This window comes from Colias eurytheme, chromosome 28, assembly GCF_061535395.1.
Source record: "Colias eurytheme isolate Ceu_HAF_F1 chromosome 28, ilColEury1 Martin Lab GWU primary, whole genome shotgun sequence".
NCBI classification, from domain to species: domain Eukaryota; kingdom Metazoa; phylum Arthropoda; class Insecta; order Lepidoptera; family Pieridae; genus Colias; species Colias eurytheme.
Genome location: NC_143007.1, coordinates 5,493,666 through 5,509,952, shown reverse-complemented (window position 1 = coordinate 5,509,952; position 16,287 = coordinate 5,493,666). Strand labels below are relative to the sequence as shown.

At 31.8% G+C, this 16,287-nt stretch overlaps 1 long non-coding RNA gene across 1 annotated transcript in view; it reads right to left on the bottom strand.

The window, feature by feature from the left end:
* Positions 1-261: 261 nt before the first annotated feature.
* The window catches only part of LOC149896654 (uncharacterized), a 209,249-nt gene continuing 193,223 nt past the window's right edge, over positions 262-16,287 (bottom strand). The window contains exon 2 of the long non-coding RNA XR_016458323.1: positions 262-512. This is a non-coding gene — a long non-coding RNA (uncharacterized LOC149896654). The remainder of the gene's footprint in view (positions 513-16,287) is intronic.

The following is a 16,287-nucleotide window of genomic DNA, read 5'->3' as shown; positions in this document are numbered from 1 at the left end:
ATTAAAAATGCAAGTTTATGAATAAGTAGTTAATACCGTCTGTTAATTTTGTTTATGTATAAAATGTTTAAAATGTGGAAAGTTGCATTTTTTTAAATAAAATAAGGTGAAATTTATGTAAAAAAAAATGTAGGTAATTATTATGTTTTTTTGTCTTTTCTCTAAAGTTTTTTGAAGTGAAACTTCTTTATCGGGGTTGGAAAAAAATGTAGTGCAACATTTTTTCGTTACGCGTGACATTTTCCCGTTACGCGCCATCATTTTCTTATCCCTATCACGCGTGATTCGACATATTTCTGTAAAGTTGCATAATGCATATAGTAAATTATTTTTTGAAAAATAAGGTCATAAAGAAGTTTCACTTTTTACGTGTGTACACTAGTAAACGCACACATTTTTTTTGTATACCACAGCATGCCTAATTCCCACTTTCTAGATAAAAAACTAGATATTATTTTTACTTGAAGCTAGTTTAATTTTTTTGTATTATGTACAACGAATAAATCTAAGCCCTTTTTATGAATTTTGAAACTAAGATGGGAAAAAATCTGTTAAAGGGAAACTAAAAAATGTATAGCATTTAGAAATGTTTGTTTGAAAATTAGTGTTTTGGGATAATTTTGAAGTAGTTTATGGTTTTTTAATGAATAAGAAGACTTTCTTAAAATTAAAAATATATATACGTAATGTTAACAAGAAAATTTAGTTAAGTTAATTTTTGAAAAATTAATAATATCGAAATTTGCCCTAAACACTAAAAATGTTTTAAAATTTAAACAATGTAGACTGATATGTTTTAGATAAAGCTATTTTAAGATTATATCACAGACTAATAATAATATACTACGTATACAACAGACGGTGCACTCCATACAAAAAAAGTTGCACTATGAATTTACGCAATTAAAGCGCCAGTGGGGAAATAACGTACTACGTGTTCGATTATATCTCTTAGTCTTTTGCTTTTAACACACTAGATGGCACGTTAAACACAGACTTGATGTTCTTTTCCTTCCAGAGCCACTAGATGGCACTAATGTAAATATATGTACACGTACCTTTTATTTTCAAGTCTTTGGCGTCAAGTGTCAACGTCAACTGTCAACATAATATTTTGTACCTACTCGGATTTTTAAATGTAAATACGATTCTCCACAAAAACATTGTAGACACAAGAAAGGGATTTCTACATTTGCTACTAAGAAGGATATGGGATCATGAAGGATTTCATCTGTTTTAATACCAGTAAAATGGAATGAGCGCCGTGGCCGTGACTGTGTTTGGTACATAAAGAATGACAAACATTCAACTTAAAATTATTATGAGTGCATTACGGGCAAGGGCACAATAAGTTGTCCTTTGACTAAGATGTACTTAATTTTAAGGAACACTAAAATGGATGGCTAGAATAGCTGGTATAATCGCATACATAGTATTTATTTCTAGTCTGTTGTATAAATAATCAAAGACTACAAAATATATAGTGAACTATGTCTTTAATATTAATTCTACAGTTTACAGTGTAGTGTGTAATCTATTGTATGTGTGCGTCTAGAATATATAGTCCTGTTGTTCTACAGTTTAAGCAGTTCAATACAAGCTTACAGTCGAGTCAAGTGTTTCATTAACCACCAACCATTGCATGGCAACCCTGCCAGTTTTGTAAATTGTAGTCTACCTAACCTGACTGTTGGTTTTGATTTGTATCACACAAAGAATACTATACCAAATTTCAAGAAATAAGAATTAAATATTTGATTAACTTTTACTAATATACAGGAGCTTATACATCAAACAAGACCAAAGCAGGGCTTTGGAGAAAGTGTGTATGGACAAAGACCACAATACATATGGTGCGGACAACTGCATGAAAAGCATGCAGTAAGGGACATTAAATAAATAAATAAATAAAACACATTTATTGTCAAGATCACAACACGAGATACATTTATAAACGAAGGAAAAACAAAAAGAAATAAAAAGAAAAATAATTAAATAAAAATAATCTTATTCCTAAGAACTGTAATGTGGCAGTGAGTGACCTGACAAATGGAGCCAACTCAGTATATGATGGCAAGGTGATTAATACCTCACCACCACTGATTTTCAGTGACCCCAAGTGACTATTGGAGTTTCAGTCTAGAATTGTATATAATGATAATTTAACATGAGTATATTATGTGAAAGATATATTTCTATTAATATGATAAATACTAATAAATAAATACATCAGTTAAAACATGATATACATATATATACATATATATATTATGTATAGGTAGATATAATATCAGTATGTAATTATGTATATACTTAATGTAAATAAATAAAATGAAATTATGTATATGTTACCGGAAATGTATGAAATCAAGGAATTGTATACAAATCCTAGTGGTCTAAGATCCGAATATAAGTCGAAATGCAACGGCGTGATAATAGAATGAGACCAATTTTATAATAAATTAAGTGTATTAAAAATGGTTTGACTGGAAAAATCCTGGACAGGATATTTTTTATTAATTATTAAAAAAAAAGTATTTTCATTTTTTATTAATTGCAGTTTCGAGATAATAAAACAAACGTTATTTGAAGACTTTTTAACGAATGGGTCTCAAACTAATAGGAAATGTGTACAATGCCGATGCCACTTAGGAAATGTATAAAATATTGTTTAATAAACTATTTAATGCATACATATCCTAGTAAATGTATAATCTTCCTTGGAATTATATATAATTCCAATATCGTATTAGGAAATGTATATAAAGTAAATGATTTCTGTAATAAAACACGTTGTTATTTTTTTTATTATAGCACTTATTGAGACAATCGGGTAACAGTCTTACCGTAAAATAATAATAATATGTTCATATTATCTTACTAATTAACATTTCTTAAATCAACTTATATTCAATCAAATCAAATTTTCATTTAAGTATTTAAGGGTGCTATTACCGATTTTTAACAAAAAACGCTATTTTACGGTACCATTTTAACTCAAAGCAATTACACGTGAGAACAAAGTAATATCTTAATTTAAAGATAATATATTCAGATCTACGATCATCTTATAAAAATTGTACGACGTCATACAAAATTGTCGCTGAAATACGATTTTCCCAGCACAATGATCGCATAAAATGCAAAAAAATGGGGTCTAAAACGGTACAATTTTAAGAAAATTAAAAGCCTAATCTATCTTCTTACCTATAAATTATTGAGGGATATACAATATACATATAGTCCTTTATAGATTCTGATAATTTTTTTGTATCTAAATCAAAATTTTATTTCAATTATTTAGACTAGAGTAGATAATTTTTGAAACAAAAAAAAATCGCAGTCGGATGAAACCCATTAGAAAAGAAGGGGAATATGATAAAAATGTAAGGAAAAATAAATTACGGTCAATCCGAGTTCGGGAAGCGGGAGGGGGGAGCTTTTAAGAGAAAAAAATGGTTTCTCTCAATTTCCGACAAAACTATAAGTCCTATAGAAAAAAGTTCAATGGCAAAAGTGTAGGTAATTAAAAGTTCTACAACTTTTGTATTCACAATTTTTTCACATAACCTAAAAATTTAGGTGAAAAATTCAAAAAACCAAGTTTTTGGTCTTTTATTTCTATCTACTTCAAAATTTATTTTTTTTTGTAAGAAATTTGGTGGAAACTTACTTCATTATGTCCCAAATACACTGTAATTTATTTGATTGAAAATATTTATTTTTTCGCCTTATTTTGAATTAATACCAAAAAAACAACCTAATTTTCAATCGAAAAGTCACCCGTCAAAATATCAGCTTTTTTCAAAAACTTGGGGTGCCTTTTATTCATTGAAATCTCTACTTTCATATGGTGTAAAAAAAATAAACACCACCATAGTAAATGTTCTCAGGAAATGCATACAAACAGTCTGAAAATTAGCTTTTACTAAATCAGGCACACTTCTCGAACTACCTGAAATGTTTTTATCGACATCATTTTGCTTTTGAATATGCTGTAAAATATTAAACTTAGAACAGATAATTATTTTTCTTTTGAAATATTACCGAAAAGCCGATACAAGAGAAGATATAGAGTTCAAGAAGTGTGCCTGATTTAGTAAAAGCTCATTATCACACTGTTTGTATGCATTTCCTGAGAACATTTACTATAGTGGTGTTTATTTTTTTTACACCATATGAAAGTAGAGATTTCAATAAATAAAAGGCACCCCAAGTTTTTGAAAAAAACTAATATTTTGACGGGTGACTTTTCGATTGAAAATTAGGTTGTTTTTTTGGTATTAATTCAAAATAAGGCGAAAAAATAAATATTTTCAATCAAATAAATTACAGTGTATTTGGGACATAATAAAGTAAGTTTCCACCAAATTTTGTAGAAAAAAAATAAATTTTGAAGTAGATAGAAATAAAAGACCAAAAACTTGGTTTTTTGAATTTTTCACCTAAATTTTTAGGTTATGTGAAAAAATTGTGAATCCAAAGTTGTAGAACTTTTAATTACCTACAACTTTGCCATTGAACTTTTTTTTATAGGACTTGTAGTTTTGTCGGAAATCGAGAGAAACTATTTTTTTCTCTTAAAAGCTCCCCCCTCCCGCTTCCCGAACTCGGATTGACCGTAATTTATTTTTCCTTACATTTTTATCATATTCCCCTCCTTTTCTAATGGGTTTCATCCGACTGCGATTTTTTTTATCTTTTCATCATTTTCAAAGGCTTCTACCCCAGTCTAATTAGCTAAATTAAAAATACTTGTCGATTTCTTCATACATTTTGCTCTCGCGGGTCGTCAGACCGCGCTCAGAAGCGCTCTTGGAAGGACGGGTGTATCGCTCCTCGTCCCAAAAATAAAACGAATTAGAAAAAGATTACTGTGCGTGCACTGTCGTTTTCGCGATTTGAAATATTTGATACTTTATAAGAGTAAACTGTTTATCTTTCATATTCCAATTATTTGTAATTTTAAATTATGTTTTAAAAATGACCTTGCCTGAGATGCTCTTTTTTATGGGTTGTTGAATAGATTGGTGGGGTGAAACAATTCAAGATGGCGTCGACGAAAATTTGACTTTTTTTTCGTGATGGGTGTCATTTTCAAAGTTTTTGGGGTAGCTATTAACGAATATGAGGTCAAAACTGAAATCCAAGATGGCGCTGACGAAAATTGTACATCTTTTCGTCATGGGTGTCATGTCATTTTAATGGTTTTTGGGGTAGCTATTAACCAATATGAGGTCAAAACTAAAATCCAAGATGGCGCCGACGAAAATTGTACATCTTTTCGTCATGGGTGTCATTTTCATGGTTTTTGGGGTAGCTATTAACCAACATGAGGTCAAAACTAAAATCCAAGATGGCGCCGACGAAAACTTTTACATATTTTCGTCATGGGTGTCATTTTCATGATTTTTGGGGTAGCTATTAACGAATATGAGGTCAAAACTAAAATCCAAGATGGCGCCGACGAAAATTGTACATCTTTTCGTCATGGGTGTCATTTTCATGGTTTTTGGGGTAGCTATTAACCAACATGAGGTCAAAACTAAAATCCAAGATGGCGCCGACGAAAAATTTACATATTTTCGTCATGGGTGTCATTTTCATGGTTTTTGGGGTAGCTATTAACGAATATGAGGTCAAAACTAAAATCCAAGATGGCGCCGACGAAAATTGTACATCTTTTCGTCATGGGTGTCATTTTCATGGTTTTTGGGGTAGCTATTAACCAACATGAGGTCAAAACTAAAATCCAAGATGGCGCCGACGAAAACTTTTACATATTTTCGTTATGGGTGTCATTTTCATGGTTTTTGGGGTAGCTATTAACCCGTTTGAGGTCAAAACTAAAATCCAAGAAGGCACCGACGAAAAGTTTGACATCTTTTCATCATGGGTGTCATATTTTCATGGTTTTTGGAGAAGCTATTAACGAATATAAGGTCAAAACTATAATCCAAGATGGCGCTGACGAAAATTAGACTTTTTTCGTGACGGGTGTCATTTTCATGGTTTTTGGGGTAGCTATTAACGAATATGAGGCCAAACCTAAAATCCAAGATGGTCATCGAATTTCAAGATCGCATCATGGTAATACTGTCGCGTTATGGAGCAAGGCGGCGATTTTGGTATCTATGAATCTCGCCAAAGAAAATTCACTCCTGCCACTTTTTTCGGCACAGACGTTCTTTTTTATTTTATTCTCTTCGTTTAAATGTTTTAGATAAACTATATTTTAAATATAGTTTAGCGAATATATTTAAAGTTAATAATATCTGTCAGAATATAAACACAGATGATGATTGCCACAGAGTTGCGTTTTATATTACATTTCTAAATTCTAAATATGCATTTCAATGTTCTTTAAATTTGTTTTTTTAAGACTTTCTACAAAACTGTAGTTGTTTACGTTTTTGTTATTTTATTTAAGTTTACTTTAAAGGAGTAAGAAAAATATACCTATTTATCGACGGTTACATTGGGGATTTGATAATACCTACATAGCTACCCCAAAAACCATGAAAATGTCACCCGTGTCTAAAAGATGTAAAATTTTCGTCGGCGCCATCTTGGATTTTAGTTTTGACCTCACATTGGTTAATAGCTACCCCAAAAACCATGAAAATGACACCCGTGTCGAAAAGATGTAAAATTTTCGTCGGCACCATCTTAGATTTTAGTTTTGACCTCATATTGGTTAATAGATACCCTAATAACCGGGAAAATGACACCCATGACGAAAATATGTAACATTTTCGTCCGCGCCATCTTGGATTTTAGTTTTGACCTCATATATTGGTTAATAGCTACCCCAAAAACCATTAAAATGACACCCATGACGAAATGATGTCAAATTTTCGTCGGCGCCATTTTGGATTTTAAATTTGACCTCATATTGATTAATAGATACCCCAATTACCATGAAAATGACACCCATGACGAAAAGATGTAAAATTTTCGTCGGCGCCATCTTAGATTTTAGTTTTGACCTCATATTGGTTAATAGATACCCTAATAACCGTGAAAATGACACCCATGACGAAAATATGTAAAATTTTCGTCCGCGCCATCTTGGATTTTAGTTTTGACCTCACATTCGTTAATAGCTACCCCAAAAACCATGAAAATGACACCCATGACGAAAATATGTAAAATTTTCGTCCGCGCCATCTTGGATTTTAGTTTTGACCTCATATTGGTTAATAGCTACCCCAAAAACCATGAAAATGACACCCGTGTCGAAAAGATGTAAAATTTTCGTCGGCGCCATCTTGGATTTTAGTTTTGACCTCATATTGGTTAATAGATACCCCAATTACCATGAAAATGACACCCATGACGAAAAGATGTAAAATTTTCGTCGGCGCCATCTTAGATTTTAGTTTTGACCTCATATTGGTTAATAGATACCCTAATAACCGTGAAAATGACACCCATGACGAAAAGATGTACAATTTTCGTCAGCGCCATCTTGGATTTCAGTTTTGACCTCATATTCGTTAATAGCTACCCCAAAAACTTTGAAAATGACACCCATGACGAAATGATGTCAAATTTTCGTCGGCGCCATTTTGGATTTTAAATTTGACCTCATATTGTTTAATAGCTACTCCAACTCCTTGAAAATGACACCCATGACGAAAAGATTTCAAATTTTCGTCGGCGCCATCTTGGATTTTAGTTTTGACCTCATATTGGTTAATAGCTACCCCAAAAACCACCCAAATTTGCAAATGTGTTTGCTACTTAGGAAAAGTTCAGATTTAAAGATATAGTTAATGTGACGAATTTAATTTATTGCATTCCGACTGTTTCTCGGAATAACATACATTTACTAAGAATTGCATACAAATACAATGCCGGGTTTAATATATTGCCGGTAACATAATATTATGTATGATAATAATTCTTAAAGTATTTTATAGATACATTTCTTAAAAAGCTTCGATATATGAATAATATGTACACAATATACAATAATACAATTCATATTCAAATTGTTGTAAAATAGTCACACTTTTTTAAGTTGGTTGAATTCACTAAAATACACATAAGGATCGTACCTACTAATAAAAGTAACAAAATGAATTTTTAAAGTTCCCAGTAATCTTCTGGAATCAATTTCAATAAAAATATAAAAAAAATAATATCAAGTATGAATATGGTCTATAAAATGGAATGCGCTATGTTTACGTGAGCGTGATGTCCCGCGAACCACGTTGCGACGTTAAATACCTAAATTTGAGTAGCGCAGATTTGTGACAGCGTCCTTAAAAAAGTATTTTATACATTTCTTAAAAAACTTCGATATTGTATACAATTATACAATTCATATTCAAATTTTTGTAAAATAGTCCCACTTTTTTAAGTTGGTTGAATACACTAAAATACTTATTAGGATCGTACCTACTAATAAAAGTAACAAAATGAATTTTTTAAAGTTCCCAGTAATCTTCTGGAATCAATTTCAATAAAAATATAAAAAAAAAAATATCAAGTATGAAGATGGTCTTTAAAATGGATTGCGCTATGTTTACGTGAGCGTGATGTCCCGCGAACCACGTTGCGACGTTAAATATACCTAAATTTGAGTAATAGTCCGGGATACATCGTCCATTTTTGCAAGTGATTACTATCAAGCTAATTTTTCGTGAGTAGCTTTATTTTGATGAGATGCCCAATAATTTCATGTACGAAACTCTCGATTGTGGTAGCTTACAGAGGTAACAAGGATAAAAATTTTTGATTTGACGGTACCCAAATATTTATTACGCAATTTGTAGGACAATATGTCTGTTGAATTATACAAGTATTAAATAAGTGAAAATAAAAAAATCAGCTGGTTAGTAATCATTTATGATGACTTCGTTATCGATACACATTGGAAAGGGGGACTCTTTGATCAAACCATAGATTTTGTAGGACAAATATTTTTTCGAATAATTTAGATAATAATCTTGAGATTGAACAAAAAAAAACATTCAGTTGGTAATTAATATTTGAGAACCATCAAATCAAAATATTTTATCCTTGTTTCCTCTGGTAGCTACGACAAACGAGAGTTTCGTACATGAAATTATTGGGCATCTCATCAAAATAAAGCTACTCACGAAAAATTAGCTTGATAGTAATCACTTGCAAAAATGGACGATGTATCCCGGACTATAACGCAGATTTGTGACAGCGTCCTTAAGGTAATCAGTCCCCTCGTCCTGCTGTCCCCGTGTACATGTCGCAGTTGGATTGTATAATCCGCCGTATTACAAACGGCCGGCATTTTGTAATATGCCGAAATTCGTCTTTTTCAAACATTCTACAAAAAGACGGTCGCGAGCCGACGGAGCCCCACTTCGTGGGGCTCCTATTTCTGTATAGTTCTAAAAAACACGAACCTAACCTAACCCACCCCCTTATCCAAACCAAAAATTTCTGATTACGAATTTTCGACATATTACAAAATGTCGGCCGTTTGTAATTCGGCGGATTATACAATCCGATTGCGACATACATACCCCTCGTCCCGCGTACCTTCCAATATCTTAGATGTTTTACATTTCCGACTGTTAGTTAGGTAATATATGGATTTCCTAGGAAATGTGTACTATAAAATAATTTATTTCACACATTTCCATGCGATTTTAGGAATTACATACATTTCCTGGGAATTTTATACAATGACGGATTACATACATTTCCGTTAACATATACTTACAATGTTTATAATTATAATGATAAATAGGCAGAAAATAACGGTCTATATAATGTTATGTTATATTATAACCAGTAAATAAAATAAATATTTAATTAAAGTTTATGTGTAAACTGTAATTCGATACAAATGCAGGGTTAGAACAGGATTTTAAAATATGTCTCCGGTATTGGAAACGAAAATTATTAATATTTGTCAAACTGGTTAAATGGTGGTGGAATGTTGTTCCAACACTTATGGCTCTTTCAATTTATGCGTTTCGTATCGGACCGCTAGTCGCTACAGTGCCGAAGCTGTGCGTTTGTCGTACGGCGCACGGCCGGTCGTTTGTTTTCATACAAAATGCACAGTGCGGCAACAGCGCGGCGTCCGTACCGCGAACGCTCGACAGCAGGACGGCAATCTACAGATCACCCATATTTGGCAATCTCGCTTCACCTAATGGCCTTGTCTGTTCAAGCCGAAATGAATTAATTACCTACTGCAAAAATTAAATAATTTAGATTACCTGGAAAAGACAAGGAAAATAAACTTTAAACAAGTGTTCGACCGATTATTACCAAGTAGGTAAATAAATTAATGACAAGACAAGGTAATTAATGCTAATAATTTCCTAAAGAAAACATTTTTTTCAAAATTTTCACATAATAGGTACTAGTACCTAACTAGACTCAAAAGTTTATGATAAGTCAATGAATGATAAATAGAATATGTTTAAGTAAAATGAAGTAGTTTATTTTACAATAAATTAATCTTATAAATTACCAACTTTCATTCTACGGCTTCAACCGTGTGCCTTATTCAATCCCTGTTCCTACACCTTGAATCCTATTTATGCAACAAAATTGAGATGTCCTTTTTCAACGTAGGTATGTACCGTGTATGTATATCGAAATTTCCGTCAAAATCGGTTCAGACGCGTGCGGGAATACCTATTTTCTTGTGGTCCCACTATTTTCTATTTTGTCCTACTATGACGGAGTAACTTTCGTATTTATCTACAAAACAGAAATGATTTGATTGTTTGTTTGTTTGTATTGGATAGGATCCGAAACTACTGGATTGATTTGAAAAATTATTTCACCATTCGAAGCAAAAATTATACCTACCTGATGAACATAGGCTACTTTTTATAACGGGAAAATACTTCATTCTTATGGGAATCGATGTCGAAATATTTCAGTTTAGGCGCATAAAGAAAAAAAACGCAAAGGATCATTCAAAACCTTTTCTACGGTTTAAATCTCAAAACTTTTTGGTTCATACTTCATATAAATTATAAAGGTAATCTGATAGGATTATTTAGAAAATAAAACAAGATGACGTAGGTAGGTATTTAACTTTAGTTTCGATTTATTATCATTATGAATTCTTGATATTCTTAACGACGCGGTTGGCGCAGAGGTAAAGTAACTGCCTACTGAGCTGACGGTCCCGGGTTCGATCCCCGGTCAGGGCAAATATTTGTGTGATGAACTTGATTATTTGTTTTTGGGTCTGGGTGTTATCTATATATGTATTTATAAAATATTAAATTATATTTATCGTCGTCTAGTACCCACAACATAAGCCTTAATTGAGATTACTGTGGGACTAGGTCGATTTGTGTAATATTGTCCTTTAATATTTATTTAATTTGTATACTTATAATTAAATGTGACTAGAAATAATATACTTACTACGGTTTAAGTATAGGTTGTATTATGTATATTATTTTGTAATGAGATCTTGCAATCAAATATTCACACAATCTCGCAAGTTTTCCGACAATTCATTTTTCGTATGAAAACGATCAATACACTAGGTACCTACCAAATATAAGCCGCTACAGGAACGCAGTTAGTAATAATTAATAACGGCTTTAACCCATTTACAATATTTTTTATAGGTACTGCAAAGGCAATGAGGTTATGTATTAAAAACGTAGTATATTATTATTAGTCTGTGGTCTGTGATATTATTATTAGTCTGTGTTAAAAACGTGAAAAGTAACGTAAAAACGTCTGTAGTGCCATCTAGTATTCGTTTAGCATCGCCAAATCGGAGGAGAATAACTTGTTTATAGTAGTTTCATGAGATGGCGTTGTTTTGAATATAAACTTTTCTGTAAAATTAGTTAAAATCGAGTGAAAATTAAATTAAATAGGTAGGTTCCATTTACAAAAGTATGTAAAAAATTATAAAAAGCAATGAAATTGCAATTAAATCTAATTTTATTTTTTGCTGGTTAAAATGATACACTTAGCGGCATCTATTGGTAGACGGATGGCATTAATCGTCTTTTGTATGTAGTGCACCAGACATGATTATATGGTTGTTGTAATTTATTTTATTGTATCCTTGTGTAACGGGTGAGGCAGTCATTAAACTTAAATTATTATAATAAAAATTATTTTAATAATTTGTCTTTTATTTGCATGAAAACCATTTATTTATTACTAGCTGCTCCGCGTGGTTTCACCCCCGTGGCTCCTCTCCTGTTGATGATATTATAGCCTATAGCCTTTCTCGATAAATGAGCTATCTAACACCGAAAGAATTTTTCAAATCGGACCAGTAGTTCCCGAGATTAGCGCGTTCAAACAAACAAACAAACTCTCCATTCCACTCATCCATTCTATAATACCGTAGAACATTTTTTTGTTCTATCTTCAATAGATTCCGCAGCGCACGCGATGACAGAAGTTTTATTGCGGAATTTTTTACACCTTGGGTTACATTATTGCATTTTTGGTAAGGATCTCTATTTTTTTTGAAAATGCAATATAGCCTATGTTGCTCAGTAAAGAATAGTAAAGATGCAGCTTTCTAATGGTGAAAGAATTTTTGAAATCGGTCCAGTAGTTTAAGCGTGAAAACCATACATTCATGCATACAAACCTTTCCTCTTTATAATATTAGTAGATATAGATATTAGATAAAAAGTTAAAAGATAGATAATTTAGTACCTATATAAATCAACTATCGTAATCGCATTTACACCATCTTTTACTCAAGAACGGCTGAACTGGTTTTCGCGATATTTGTTTCATTTATATACCTTGATTAGCATAATAACTAATTAAAACAATTATTAACAATTGAATAATTTAAAATTATTAATCGTGTATATTTAAATAACTTCTGTAATTAACTAATTCAATTGTTTTACTTTTCTATACAGAATACATTAATTAATAGAATATATAAAAAAAATGTGTACGTGTAGTTACTAGTGTAGGTACACACGTAAGAAGTGAAACTTTTTAATGGCCTTATTTTTAAAAAAAAATACTATAATTATGCAATTATTTGAGCAATCAGAATTTCGTAAACGGCTGCAACGATTTTCATGAAATTAAGAATTTGGTTTCAGGGACGCTAAATCAGTCAGTCTTAAAGAGAGCATTAAAATTTAGCTAAAATCATGTTTAGAAAATATCATGAAACAACGACCAATGGCCAATGCTCTTGCAAATTAAAAAAAATATTTGGTAAAGCTACATTTTTTACAATGAATATTAAATTTTCATTGAAATAAATAGGTAGGTAATGGGAAAATAATTATACGTCGTCTTTTCTGTGCAATAAATACTGAACCAGAAGTTAAAATCGTGTTAACAATTATTATTAAATCAATAAATAATAAAGAAAATTATAATTATGTACCTATATATAAGAAAATAATAATTGATAGATGTCGTTCTTACAGCAAATTTAAATAATTTGGAAAATCCAAAAGTGCACGCCTCATAATTTTTTTTTAATAAATAATTATTAATTATTATTTTTGTTTATTTAATAACAATTAAACCACATCGAATCAGACCCTGAAAAATGAAAGGGTTCTATTCCTGAGCATACTCAAGCGTAAGAGAAAAAAAAAAGACTCGATTAGTAAAGTATTTCGGTCGCTATCGTGTTAACAAGAAAAAGGATTCGCACATACAGGACACACGGACGTCCAAGACAGAACTTTTTAAAACTGTTTTTTAACTAGTTTAAATAACAAAAATGACATCAAAAATATCATGAACGTTAAAAATAGTGTTTTTTCTTAATATGTGTGTGTATGTATTATCTTACAAGTGCAATGTATGATACATAAAGACATTTTAAGTTTGAAAAATCAGATGTTTTGCGCGAAGTGACAGTAGTACCCACCTCAACGCTTCGCTTATGAGGCGTGCAATAATACAGAATATTATCTTTCTTAAACTATCTCTTTCTTGGAAAAGGCTTTTTTCATATAAAATTGTGTTAACATTTTAATTGTCATGTAGATTGCATAGATAGATATAGTTAAATGTTTTTTAAACATAAAAATGTACTTAATGTCATTTTTACGTGCGTAAGTGCAAAAAACTTAACTTATGGTAAGTACGGAGTAGGTACATTATGTAATATTACTTGAACTATTATTGAAAATTAATACTATAATATTAAATGTAATTTATACTAATATTATAAACCTGAAGAGTTTGTTTGTTTGTTTGAACGCGCTAATCTCAGGAACTACTGGTCCGATTTGAAAAATTCATTCGGTTAGATAGCCCATTCACCGAGGAATGCGACCAACAGGAACGGAGCAGCGCGGGTGAAACCGCCGAGCGCAGCTAGTTCTTCTATAAAATCCTATTGTCTATGTGCGTAGTGGGTGGCGGCAAATCGATCGTAGCGCAGTAGGGTACGACGTCGCAGAAATTGTCAAATTGCTTTTTTTTCATAACTTCCTTTATAATTTTAAGTAAAAACGTAAAAATTTGCGAGATGGGCACAGAGCAATGTAATATGTATAGGATACTAGCTTTCCACCCGCGGCTTCGCCCGCGTTTTCAAAGAAAAACCCGCATAGTTCCCGTTCCCGTGGGATTTCCGGGATAAAACCTATCCTATGTGTTATTCTGATGTATAAGCTATATTGTGGTAAAGTTTCATTCAAATCCATTCAGTAGTTTTTACGTGAAAGAGTAACAAACATCCATACATCCATACTTACAAACTTTCGCCTTTATAATAGTAGTAGGATGGGTCATAGTACATGCTGTGTCGCAAATTGTAAAAACACTGGGAAAAACATTTCGTGCAAATTTTATTCGTTTCCAACATCAAAGTGGACAATACAGCAAAGACAAAAATGGATAGCTGCTGTGAAGAGAAAAAAGTAAGTAACCTATAGGTAATAATAATATAAGCGTTCCAAAATTACAGTCCTTTTTTATTTGTTTCAGTGCTGATGGGTCCCCATGGCACCCAAAACGACATGATACAATATGCAGTGAACATTTTATTGGAGGCAAAAAGTCAGACGCAGAGGCGAGCCCTAGCTACTAGCTATATTCCAACAATATTCCCGTCAATGTATCGTTGTAAGAAAATTGACCATTCTCAGCTGCTAGATATAATTGTTTTATGACACGAAGATATCCGGATCAACAATTTATTGGAAAATACGAACAGAATCAGTTACCAATCGAAACAGTTACTAAATTAAATGAAAGGGAATTTACTATGGCCGATAAAGGATGCCAAGCAGATATTTATAATCAGTTCAAGTTGAAAGAAACAACATTTATTTGTAATAGGTACATTCAAAATAATAACTGTGATGCTGAGAATCTGAGATCCAAGTAGAAATACCAACTACCAAAATTGTCACCACAAATACTCCAAAAACTAAAGATAGTTTGGAAAATCCAAAAGTGCACGCCTCATAATTTTTTTTTTAATAATTATTTTATTATTTATTAATTATTATTTTTGTTTATTTAATAACAATTAAACACATCGAATCAGACCCTGAAAAATGAAAGGGTTCTATTCCTGAGCATACTCAAGCGTAAGAGAAAAAAAAAGACTCGATTAGTAAAGTATTTCGGTCGCTATCGTGTTAACAAGAAAATCCTCCGCACATACAGACACACGGACGTCCAAGTCAGAACTTTTTTAAACTGTTTTTTAACTAGTTTAAATAACAAAAATGACATCAAAAATATCATGAATGTTAAAAATAGTGTTTTTTCTTAATATGTGTGTGTATGTATTATCTTACAAGTGCAATGTATGATACATAAAGACATTTTAAGTTTGAAAAATCAGATGTTTTGCGCGAAGTGACAGTAGTACCCACCTCAACGCTTCGCTTATGAGGCGTGCAATATAGGTTGTTGCACTAGGTACTAAAGTAACATATAGTACCCAATCAACATCTACAAGTAGTCAAGATTTTGTTGGTATTTCATCATTTTCATCAATTAAGAATGACCAACAACTACCTACTTGATCTCGCTGGTGTGTCATTCAACATTTTTGATATTTTATTAAGAAGAATGACAATTGGGAAATATGCAGTTTCCAAAAAGGACCGGCTTTTAATTTTTTTGATGAAATTCATATCCTATGTGTTAATCCAAGTTACTCTCTATATGCTAAATTTCATTGTAATCGGTTCAGTAGTATTTGCGTGAAAGAGTAACAAATACACACATACACATCCTCACAAACTTTCGCATTTATAATATTATTAAGTACTAGAGGTCCGCCCCGGCTTCGCCCGTGGTACATATTTCGCAATAAAAGGTAGCCTATGTCCTTTCTCG